Source organism: Bombus terrestris, chromosome 17 (genome assembly GCF_910591885.1).
Source record: "Bombus terrestris chromosome 17, iyBomTerr1.2, whole genome shotgun sequence".
In the NCBI taxonomy this organism is placed as follows: domain Eukaryota; kingdom Metazoa; phylum Arthropoda; class Insecta; order Hymenoptera; family Apidae; genus Bombus; species Bombus terrestris.
Window position 1 is genome coordinate 7530908 of NC_063285.1, and position 12715 is coordinate 7543622.

Sequence of the window (12715 nt, forward strand, 5' to 3'; positions counted from 1 at the left end):
ATTTAAAGAAACATAAGTGTGTGCAAAAATCATTAATCTTTTTATTAGAGTTTATAAACTTCTATAAAGTGAAAGATTTACTTTTCAAATAAAAAATAAATTGAAATTGTATTATTACCTTGAAAAATCGCTTATGTTATAATAATCATCCAAAGTGATATGTAGCGGCATTCGACGGCAAAGAACTTTCCAACGGTTTCATCGGTACATAGTATACCACATAGACTGTTTACGAGAGACCGACAAAACATAAGCAAGGTCACGACGAAGGGTAAGCGTCGACAGGCCTTATGAGCTATCGATATCCCTACGGTCCTTTCGCCAAACACGAAAGAAAGCGTGCGTGACCACGGTCGCGAAAGTCTAACGAACGCGTGCGTAGTAGGGATATTGAGAGGTGATAAAAAGAAATGAAATGAATTGAGAGATGAGTGGTGACCAAGAAGCGTGATTGCAGTCGAAATCGAGAAACGTGAGTAAATTATTATCCGCTCGAGTCGCGAGTTGAGACTTGTAACAAAGTCGTTAAGCGAGAATACATATACTGTTAAACAAAACGCCGAGTATTTCTTTAGCACTCTACACGTACTACCAACACCTTATATATACAAAATAAGAGAAGGAAACGAATAGTAATCATTAAATAGTAAAGAATTACTGATATAAAGCATATTTCGTTTCAATATTAAAAAGTTTTGATTATTATAAGAAGAGACCAATAAAGTATTTACAAACTTAAAGTTTTATAGAAAAATTGTACTTAAAAATAGATTTAATAAATCGAATACATTGGAAATATTATTGTGAATTATCATATATACCTTCGACTAATTCCGTTTTCAAATATTCTACTAAATATGTCTTGCATAGTCTTCTATCCCAATCATCTGTTATGTGACCTCCATACATTATTTCTCCAAATAAGTAACGAAGATCCTTCCAAGGTACTTTGATACTATTTTCCAGGTAATTAAATAATACAGATACGCTGATTGTTAGATCACCGAAGTTGAATGGGTAGGACTGACGCAAAAAAAAAAATTTTTTTTGAACATACATAATTTACAAGCTTGTTATAATTTTATAAATTTGTTTAAACATATTTTGAATGAGAATAAACTACATTTTACTAAACAGAAAATTATTCTACGGAAAGCGTTATTTGAAAAAATTACAGAAAATCATTGCTGATACCGTATCTAATTATATTAATAATTACTTATCTCTGAACATTATACATAAATTTCATATATACATATATATATGTCGGGTTGACGTTAAGATTAGAGTTAGGGTTAAGGGCGTGAAACGAATCCCCATTGGCATTACACGTGGTCATTATGCAATAGAGGAGATATTTACTAGTGCAAATATGATTATGATAGAATTTGACAAGTAATCGCGATAATTAGATACTCGAGAAGCTAATGACAATGATCCTAGGCTCAATAACGAATCCGCGGTCAACGGGATAACGAACTCTACTCTTCTTTAGCGTATAAGTTGTACTCAATGTTAATGAATGGAGCAATCACCACGTAAAAGAAAGATACTTCAATCGTCGATGAGATCGAACAAGAGAGCGCCCCTCCGGCACGGTGACGCTGTCGAGGAGAACTATATCGTGTGTCTGAGGACACGAGATCATCGGATTCGTAGAGAAAAGTCTTCGTTCGGAAAGTGAGGGAAATTGACGCTACTGTTAATTGGTCAATTTCCATGTTGGTGGCTAGGGAAGGGTGCTAGCCGCCCTTAAGGGAAAGTTGCTAGCGGAAAGCGTCGTTCGTGAGAAAAATAGATTTCTCCTATTTTCCCGTAGTTGGAACGAGGACTGTTTGTCCGTTTGAAGGACTTTAGTTAAATAAATCTTAAGATTTATAGCGGGTCCTCGGGCTAGCTGAACATGTTCTGTGGAGATGCATCGACATCTGGCAATCATCTTACCCGAAGAATAGAGTCTGCGTGTGGCGAGCCACGGCACAGAAACCGTTGGAATGTTTACTGTCGCGTGCCGCCACAACTATTTCTTTTAAGGAGAGCTATAGAATTACTCCATGCCTTTGTTAGACAAAAGGTTCGTCCCTTGACCGCGGCTACGTTCGGCGACCGGTTGTCGCCTCGAGCACAAGCTCACTATCATAAATCTCAAATAAATACAGTCAGATCGAATAACAACAATTTCTTAATACGACTATGGTGGAATCTGGATTACAGTATTGAGGGATCTTCCCAAAGTTCCAAAGGGAAGGTTCCGGTGTTCTTTTATCTCCGACATATATAATATACATACATATGTATACAATACATGTACACTATACATACATTAATTGTATATATATGTATGTAAATGTAATTTTTTAACGACGATTAACAACATAGTAACAGAGAAATTTGTTTAATTGCTATTTGTGCTTGGGTACGTTCTAAATTATTTAATAATTTATTATTAAAACATATATTGACTAAAAAAAAGCAATTATTAAAGAATATAATGTACGAACTTTGCTAATATCATCACTAATAAAAAGTAATGCTTTATCTTATTAGTAGCTTTTCCTAATTTGATTGCAGGTTACAAGGAAGACAGTTATAGTATGTTTTAAACTATTAGGTCATCCCATAAGTTTGTGCCGACTTTTGTGTATACATTTCATGTGTCGATTTATAAACATACGGCGATGAGGGACCAATGCACTTGAAAAATGGGAAAAAGTTGTACAACGAGAGGGGGATTACATTTTTTCATGAAACTGAAAGGTATGTAAACAATCTTAACATATATAACCGCTCGAAAAACGGAACGAACTTATGGGACGACATAATATATCACATTTGCGAGATATATTCGAAATATGTCTTATAATTAATAAAAAATCTGTTAAAGAGTATTAATTTGAAGTTATTACATTACACAAGATAACGTAAATATTGTTTTCTGCTTTCTCTCATTGTTTCAACAGTTACAAATCTTCGATCCATAATTTCTAATTTAACGTCATGATCCATTAAGATTTAACGTCACTTACCCTATTCCATCCTTGCGCCCCAAATTTTCTACGTTCTGCAAGTACAGCGTGGTAATAACAAAGTGCAAATAATATTGCTTTGAATTCGGTTTCCTTGCTGCAGGACTCCAAAGTTTCCTGGGTAAAGTTATCCAACGCTTTGTGAATATTCGCTTGAATTCCAGATGGTGGTTCGTTCGTAATCTTTATGGCTGATTCTAGTATACCCTGTGTATAATTTAACGTACCTTACATTTAGTAATTATCTATCTATATTATTGGCTAAAGTATCACGTGTATAGTAAATTGGGGACTATAATAGGGACCTCAGAATTTTCTTAGATTTTTTAAAGCAAAAAGACAATAAGAAATTAGGCCATTTAACGAAAGACCTGTAATGCCTACCGCGTTAGTGAAAAATCATATTACCGACGGAGGGTTAAAGAATATAATTAGCACATGTTAACTTAATTAAAAGTGCATATTTTCTTTTGCTTTTTCAAATTGTACAATTGTTTATTACCTGAGGTATTATTGATTCATGAGGATCAGGACTGGGTTCCGCACTAATGAACAAACGATAATCATCATGTGGATTCTCCGAGCACTGTTCCATCTTTTTTTCCAATGTAGGCAACCATTTCCTCACTAAATGGACATTTTGCAAAATTACCCAGTGGCCTTCGTTCGCGGAAAGTTCTATGGCTTCTTCCGCTATGGGTTCTTGACCTTGACCCAGTGACACATTATGGAAATTTCTCCCTCCAAAAGTGAAACCCAATTAGATTCCCAGTTTTTCGACGTCCTGAATTTTTATCGTTGTCGTTATTGTACATACATATTCCATGTGATTACGTTGATTTTCATAACATGTTTTTGTATAATTCATTAGGTATCGATAATTCTTAATTTTAATTGTCTTCGATTCAGGTTATAAACTGGTAAACGAAAGATATGTTATCGACAGCAACAGAGTATAGGAAATGAGAAGAGTAAGAAGATATTACAATTATATTGCATTAAAGAAAAATTATTAAATGTTGCGAAGTTTGATTGTAGCTTATTGATTGATTCCTCAGGGTATGCAAGAATTATATCTCATGACTTTGGTAGCTGATCCTACACCTTTGGATCGGTGGAATTTCAAAGCTAAATTTTTTGCATTGCATTGTTTAATGCTCGTTACGAGGAATAAATATCTGTAAGGAACCATGGGTCGCAAATGAACCGTTTTTTGGAAAATGACCTTAAAATACCTTAAAAACTAAGTAATGACATATTAATGAACAAACAAAAAGCTGTTCCTTTGAATGTACGATAACCTACGCTAAATAGAATGAAGCATCTAGCTTCATCATTTCAAACTATTACAAAATTACTTACCTTATGGAGAAATCTTTCGTATAAAAATCGAATAGCGTTGAAGAGAATATAATTCGGTACGTGGAATTGCAGAAACGTTAACTACTCTTCGATTTCGATATTTTTGAATGTATTGTAAAAATCGATATTTCAAATAATCTTTTCCTATATGAGAAGAGAATTCGCTTAATTTCCGTGATATTCGCGAAAAACTACCGATATCACTACAGTGAATTCTGCATCTGCAGTCGTGCTACCGTGACAGCGTATGCATTAGTTTAGTTACCGATTGCCGGTCACTTATCGTCTGTTTGACAACGAGAGTCGGGCGAGTTTAAAGGCTTCGTGCACAACGTACACATGCGAGGTTGCAAGAGTCTGTTATAACTGATAACTTATAACTCAATTAAAAGTGAATATCATCAGTGTATTAGGTTCAAATATTAAATAATTAAATAACTGTTAATAAACAGAAGATAAGCGACCGGCGACTGGTAACCAGACAGACGCATGGGCTGTCACTGTTGAACATCTATAGGCAGAAAAACACTATGATTGAGCCGGTAGTTTCTTGCCAATATATTGAAAACTAAACGAGTTCACTCCTTATATACAATATAGTATATAGGTAAAAGTTGTGCAAAATATTTTTACAACATATCAAAAAATCATAAAATTCGGGGGTCGATAACGTTTCTACAGTTTCACCCTATATACCGTTATATATTGCATACAATATTATGCATTATATATATTATTATTATTACAAGTTAATAGTGTTACACACTAGATAAATAAATAAATAAATAAATAAATAAAATATTTTCAGTAAGGACTCCTGTTATTCTAACAGCAAAATGACTTTCAGTCGCGCGCGACTACTTTGCACGTGTGCATAGCATGTATAGATATATGTATGCCTTCCATATTCTTTGTAGTCACAGAGTCGTGTCTTAACTTCGCGGTTGCGCGCGTCTGGTCGCGAATGGGAAGAAGAATAAAGCGTAGACTTCGTTTAAAAGACCTAGCTACGGAGTGGGGAAAGTAGCGATGCCTTTTAGTAAGCAGATTGTAAGGAACCGTACGATACTTAGCCCAGAACCTTGGTGACCCGAAGTACTTAACAAAAAAGAACACAAAAGAAAAAAAAAATTTTCTTTTCTTTTCCTGCGATAAATTTAAACAGCTGATCCATACGAATCTTGATAAACTTTTGGAAACTATCCTGATAAACTATAAACAAACTACTGGATTTTTGTTTCGATTGATAATACAATACTATATGGTTATTAATAACTAATAAGCCGATGTGATATTATTTAAATAAAAAAGAAAATTAACAGAGCTGTTGTGCATAAAAAATGTTTAGGTGTTGAAATGTTAGGTGAAATGTATAAGTATTGAATAAATTTCTTACCTTCAACGGATCAACGCCAGGAGAGAGAATGAAAAATATAGGCGTGATTGAACTGGTTTCTTCAAAGGATTTATGAAAAGGTGGAGATCTGGATTCAACAAATTTTGAACCAAGCTTTTCTTCTACGAAGCACCTAAATAAAGTAGTGAGATACAATATTTTAAACAATTTGAGGAAAAAGGAAATATAATTTAACTTAAAGTAATACCAGGTAGTATAGTATACTGGGTGTTACTGATATTTTTAATGCTCTTTTTTATAAATAACAGATTTGTAAGATAAAAAAGAAAAATAATTATTTCTTATACATGCTACGATAGGGTGAATAGATTTTTGAAATGTTATTGTTTCTACGAAAGATTATGTATGTATGTAAACATAGAGAGACGAGTGTCGACTCCTGATAGCCAGCGTTAAGCATTATTTGTTATCAAGCGATGTCAATCCTTAAATGTTATCAATCGTTATCTGTTGTTAATCGTTATTTGTTGTTAGTTGCCAAAAGTAATAAACGTTATTGTTACAAATCAGGAGTATTTCTTGTGTGCTCAATCACGACATATACCACCTTAATAATAATTCTGTTTAGCTGTTCTCGACCTATGTGTTCGTTTTGTGTGTGTTTTGGAAAAGTGGGTGCTGCTAATGTCTAATTTTTCCGTTGTTTTAGATATTAGGAAGTTTATGTGACATCAGAGACCATCGCACCGCTTCAGAGACCAGGTCACACACCGCGGGCAAGATGACTGCCAGATGTCTACACATCCTTACTGGGTACCTTCGATAGTCTTAGGGACCTACCATAAATTTGGGCATTTTCATAGTTAAGGTCCTTTAGACCAAGCAAGGATCATTCCTTTCAAGTGTCCTTTACATTTATTGTTTACCACGGCTAGATACGGGAAACTTGGTTTTTCTGACGTTCTGTACCTTCCTTTACCAACTTTCTCTTGTCCCTTAAATTTAAGGCTTACGTTTTAAAGACAAGAAGGTTGAGCCGTAACGGAACTTTATGTTTCTTTTCTATGGAACTTTATTAAATAACACAACTTTATAAGCGCAGTTTGCGCGACTGATCTGAGAAATGTTGACTGACGAGAGTTTGTAGTTTCAGTCCCGAGCTGTTCTCGTATCATCATCGAGGAAAGCTCGGTGTGGGTGTACCCTTGGAAAAGTGAGGGTAACGATCCGCGATGCCAATTGGTTATAGCCCACGTTAATAAATGAAGAGTGGAGGAGGAAGCCTCCTACCAACATGGTCCCTAGGTGACACTGTTCATGGGGAAAACTAGCTTTCCCGCTATTGAGGGTACGCGGTGGGGACCTGCACACATCTGGCCTCTAATGTGGATTGCCGTCACACTCTCGAGGGCGGCTGAGACCCTTCCTAGTCCACCAACCTTCTTCTTACCCAATCAAAAGCAGTGTCTATTGCCCTCACTTTCCTAGCCAAAATTGTCCTTAACGAATCAGCTCATCTCGTGTCCTTAGACACACCCATCACTAGCTTTCCTCTGCCTCAACATTGTCACTAAACTTCACATATTCTCTCTCTTTAGAATAGTCAACATGTTTTTACCGAGTTTCTACGCTTAGACCAGTCGCGCACTTAATTTATACATACGCATCAGTGTAACTAGTTTCTATATAAAGTTGTTGGAGTGAATTGTGATTTATACGTGTCAATTCAGTGTGTATTCCATTGTGATTACTGAATTCATCATAAGGTTTGATAAAAGGAAAGTTAATAGTTGTGCTACGGATGAACCTTCTTGTTTTTATCATCTAAGCCTCAAATTTACGTGACGTTATCCTCGGTGTCTTTGTTGGTGTTGTGTATCGCTATACCTGCTTCTTGGACGAGGGAGTTTTGTTCTTTTGATCTGGAAATTTGACTTATATGCGGGAACATGCTGGCAGAATCGTTTTTGGAGGTATTTATTATTTTATTTTTCCAGTATTGGTTTTAGAGTTCGGGAATGCTTGTTTCAATTGCGATTTTATTTTGTATAGTAGATAATTTAGGAATTCGAAGTCTTCTCTTTCGTCGTAAGAATAGTTGTATTTTAGATTGTTGCATTTAGATAGTATGTAGCTTTTGTCTCGTTGTAGTTTTTTTATTTTATTGTTTACATAGAACTCGCAATAATTTTTTTGTTTTAATATTGGTGCGGATTTGTAGGGGCACTCGACAGCAAACTTTCCAACGGTTTCTGTCCCGTGGCTCGCTACACGAAGACTCTACCCTTCGAACAAGATGATTGCCAGATGTCGATACACTTTCACCGAATATTTTTAGCTAGCCTAAGGACCCGCTATAAATCATAGGATGTATGTAGCAAAGGTTCTCTAAAGGGACAATCGTCTTTGTCTCAACAATCTCTACACATACCACCCACTACGGGAAAACACAGGAAATCTGCTTTTTCTCACGTACGACGCTCCTCGCTAGCGATTTGCTCTCAAGGGCGGTTAACATCCCCCTCCAACCACCAACTCAAAATTGAGCCAATTAACAGCGACGTCCATTTCCCTCACCTTCCGAACCAATACTTTTCTTAACGAATCCGATCATTCCGTATCCTTAGACACACCCAATCACAGTTTTCCGAAGGAGTATTATCTTGACAAAAAGTCATTCTGTCGTGAGCCGCGAGACGAGTTGAGAGACGCCTATCCGAATTGATCGTTGGTAGTTGGCCGTAATAGCGAATCCGAATTTCTCGACATCTGTTGCAATCATCTCCCAACTTGAATCGCACCGCGAAACGTATCACATCGAGTTCGAATTTGCAACCGCGAACCGATAATTGTATCGCGCGTTCTGTGCACGAGTGTATATCACGTACATAAACTAATAAATATTTATAGTTGAACAATATCGAGTGAATCTTCTACACTTATCACGCACTTATCACCCCAGATTCTTGAAGAGCTATTTCTATATGTTTTTCTATTTCGTCTATGAATGAGTCGATTTGTGTGATTGTTAAGCTGACGTTGTTGTAGATCTTCTGGTCGTAGTCCTGTTCGAGTCGGTTTTGGAACTTTTTCTAGTCTGTCTTTTCGTAATCGTACCTGGGAGTTTCGGTCTGTGTTTCAAGTGTTAGGAAGTCAGATGTATTCTTGTTTATCTGAAATACTATGGCGTTATGGTCGCTGTTATAGCCTAGGATATTGAGAGTGTGTTAACATTTTGAAATTTTAATCGCGCGTCTGCTAGGCATGTGCCCAGGTATGAGCCTTCTTTTCGGTAAGAGGGTAGCTCGGAGCTGTAATGGTTTATTTTGTAGTGTATACTTTTATTGTCTAGCCAGTTTGTAATGAAGTTTCCTCTCGTGTTGTTTAGTTCGTTTTTCCAGCTTGCATGTTTTGCATTAAGGTCGCCAGCTATTGTATAGTAATTTTCCTGTTTGTCGATCTGTAAAAGTTCAAAGAGATTGTTGAATTCGTCGTTAAATTCTTTCTGCAGTGCTAAATAAGTTTTCCTTATTGCTTATTTTTATTTTTATGATCGTTTCTAGGATTTTGAAACTTGTTATTTTGTCGTTTTGCATTGTTTTGAACATCAGAGGGTTTTTTTATGAGGATTGCAGTTCCTCCACCTTGGGCAGCTAGAGTAGTTTTTGAAGTATACTTTGTGTCTTTTGTTCAATTTTGTTTCTGAGATAAGTACGATGTGGAAAGTGGAAGGGTTAGCATATTGTATCTGTATTTGGTTTGAAATTATTGAGTTGGCATTTATTGAAATTATTTGCAAACGTTTTACTTTTAACTGATTTGTTTTTTGCTGTAATTGACACTTGAGTGGGTTTTGGTTATTCATCATTTATACTATCGATAGTGATGAAGATGGGGTCGATCCTTTCCTCCTGCGTTTTTAATGATTTTCTCATTTCGTTTAATTGCTTTTGTTCATTTAACGCCTTGAGTGTACATTTTTTGAAGTCTTCAATGACGTTTATTATGTTTAGTTGGAGTATGTTTACTGTCGGATTAGGGCTTTGATTCAAGCGGGGAAATATATTTGTTATATATTATATATTTGGTAGTTTGTTTTCTTTATTTGTGTTTGATACACAAAAGAATATTTAAAGAAACATAAATGTACCAAAATGAAAATGATATATTGCATGGTAACGGTCGTGTTATAGAAAAACATATCTTTTTCTCGATGCTTAGATTATAGATTCTTAAAGGTTGATTGTTAAGAAAAATAATATAGATTGGGAAAATAAAAAAAAGCCAACAGCACACGGAGTTCCCAGGCGGTCACCCATCCAAGTACTATCCGTGCCCAGCGCTGCTTAACTTTCGTGATCGGACGAGAACGAGTGCTTTTTTTTTTTTTTTATCTTTGTTTATTAGTTCCAGGTTATTTACATATTTTTTTTACATCATTTTTTTTCCAGAATAAACGCTGAATTCTAATTGTAGGGTGGTACAGGCAAGAGTACCGATACGCGACGGTACGACGTAGCCATGCATTATTACATTCTTTTCTCTTTTTTTTTTAAGATTATTATTGTTAAATAAAATAAAATTAAGCCGCTGTTGCGCTGTGCTTATGTACGATATTTTAATTTATGTCCTGAAAGCCTGGACGCAAAAACAGGACAGTTCGCTAGCCTATTAGGGAGGGGCTGGGAGGGGATGGACTGGAAGGGGCGGGGAGGGGTGTTCTGTGGGATTAGTATAATATTTGTTTATCTATTTACATATTTACATATTTACACTTTGATTCGGTGAGCGTTGCCGTTCTGTGGCTCTTTATCTTGTTGTTTTTGTTGTGAATTCCGTATCCACCAATATTTTTTTGTGTTTTTTCTGTGTTTGTCTTCTGTATCCTTTTGGGGGAGGGCCATGTTGTATCTCCACCTAGTGTCTGCCGTGCGGCCATCTAGGTTTTCCTCGTATTGAATAGATTTCATTCCTATTTTCCTTTGCATATGATAAATTATGGGTATGTTGTTTTGGTCTTGGAGATAGTTTCTTTCGTCTAGGTATAGAAAGGCTTCGGCGGGGATGTAGCCTGTTAGCAGAGTGTTTTTGAAGTATGCGTCGTTTGGGTATAAGAAGCCGAAGATTAGGCTGTTTTCTTTGATCTTCGCGGCTTGCGAGAAGTGATTTCTCGTTAGTTTTAGGATGTGACAGTCGATGCGGTGGATGTTGGCTAAGTCGTATATTTTTTTGTTTTTTACGTATTTTCTGTATCCGCTGTGTTCTGATCTGTAAATGCTCAGGCAAGCTCTGATGCATTTTCTTTCAAATATGCGAATTTTTTCCATTATTGACGCAGGTATGTTGTACCATATTGGGCAGCCGTAGGTTATAATGGGTCTTATTAGCGATTGGTAGCACATGATTTTTACTTTGCTATCGAGAAGTCTGGAGTAAAACAGCCTTTTTGTATTCCAAAAAGCTTTGCTGGCTTTGGAGAGTTGGATTTCGATGTGTTGCTTATAATTTAGTTTTTCATCTATGTTTATTCCTAGGTATTTTACGCAGTTTTTGTGTGGTATGAGGTTCTCTTCGTTTGCTTTTTCTTTTAGGCGGAATTTCCTGACTTGTTCCCTTTCTGCTGGGCCGATTTTGCTTGTTCTGGGTCTGAATAGTATGGTTTCGCATTTGCTTGCGTTAATTTTTAGTTTCCATGTATGATAGTAATCGCTGATTTTGTTAAAGAGTTCTTGCAGTTCTGTTCTTATCGTTTTGGTTTTGCGGCCTGTTACGTAGATGATTAGGTCATCCGCGAAGGCTATGGAGCGTTTGTGTGTGGATGTGTTGAGATTAAAGAGGTTTAGTAAGTCGTTATTGTAGATGCTAAAGAGTAGCGGGGAATTTACTGTTCCTTGTTGCAGGCCGTTCTCTATGGAGAATTCTTTGCTTGAAGTGTGCGAGCCGTCGGTCATTATGAAAGTTTTGTTTGTTACCATGTCCCATACTATTTTGATTAGGTATTCGGGGAAGTTCTTTTTAATCATTTTATAAATGAGCCCTGGGATCCAGACGGTGTCGAAGGCTTTTTCGATGTCTATTAGGCAGGCGGCTACTTGCTGGTTTGCGTTAAGTGCCCAGCAGATATCCGACGTAAGTTTGTTTATTGCGTGGATTGTGGAGTGTTTGTGGCGGAAGCCGAATTGGTTTTCCGGGATTATCTTATTTTTTGAGCAGAAGGCTGCTAGGGGGTTGTTTATGATCATTTCGTATACTTTGCTTATGTTGGGGAGGAGGCTTATGGGTCGTAGGTTTGCAGGTGATGAGCCGTCTTTATTTGTTTTTGTAATGGCTATGAGTTTGGCTTTTTTCCATTTTTTGGGGAAGTACGTGTTGTTTAGTGCATTATTAAACAGTACTGTGTAGTACCATTTTATTTTGTTTGGTAGGCGTTTGAGCGAGATGTTTGGGATGCCATCAAAGCCGGCGGATTTTTTGTTGTTTAGCGTGGAGAAGATTGTACTTAGTTGATTGAAGTTTGTAAAGTAGTTTATTTCTGGGTCGGGCTGTTTGGGGTCGTCCGATGTGTTTTCGTTTGAGAATGTGCAGACTGTTTTGTTTAGCGCTATGTCTTGCTTTATTTTATTTTTTAGTATGTTTGTTTCGGCGATGATAATTCTGTTTAATTGTTCTCGGCCCATGTGTTCGTTTTGTGTGTGAGTTTTGGCGAAGTGGGTGCCGATAATGTCTAGTTTTTCCGTTGTTTTTGATATTATGAAGTTGCCCTCTGTGTCTTTGTTGGTGTTGTGTATCTCGATGCCTGCTTCTTGGATGAGGGAGGCTTTTTCTGGAGGCAGTTTGAGGGGCGGGATGGAGTTTTGTTCCTTTGGTCTGAAAATTTGATTTATCTGCGGGAACATGCTAGCAGAGTCTTTTTTGGAGATACTTTTTATTTTATTTGTCCAGTATTGATTTATAGAGTTTGCGAATTCTT

The 12715-nt window shown here is 36.6% G+C and overlaps 1 pseudogene; it reads right to left on the reverse strand.

Moving 5' to 3' along the window:
• Positions 1 to 651: 651 nt before the first annotated feature.
• LOC125386670 lies at positions 652 to 7696 on the reverse strand (annotated as a pseudogene).
• Positions 7697 to 12715: the final 5019 nt, after the last annotated feature.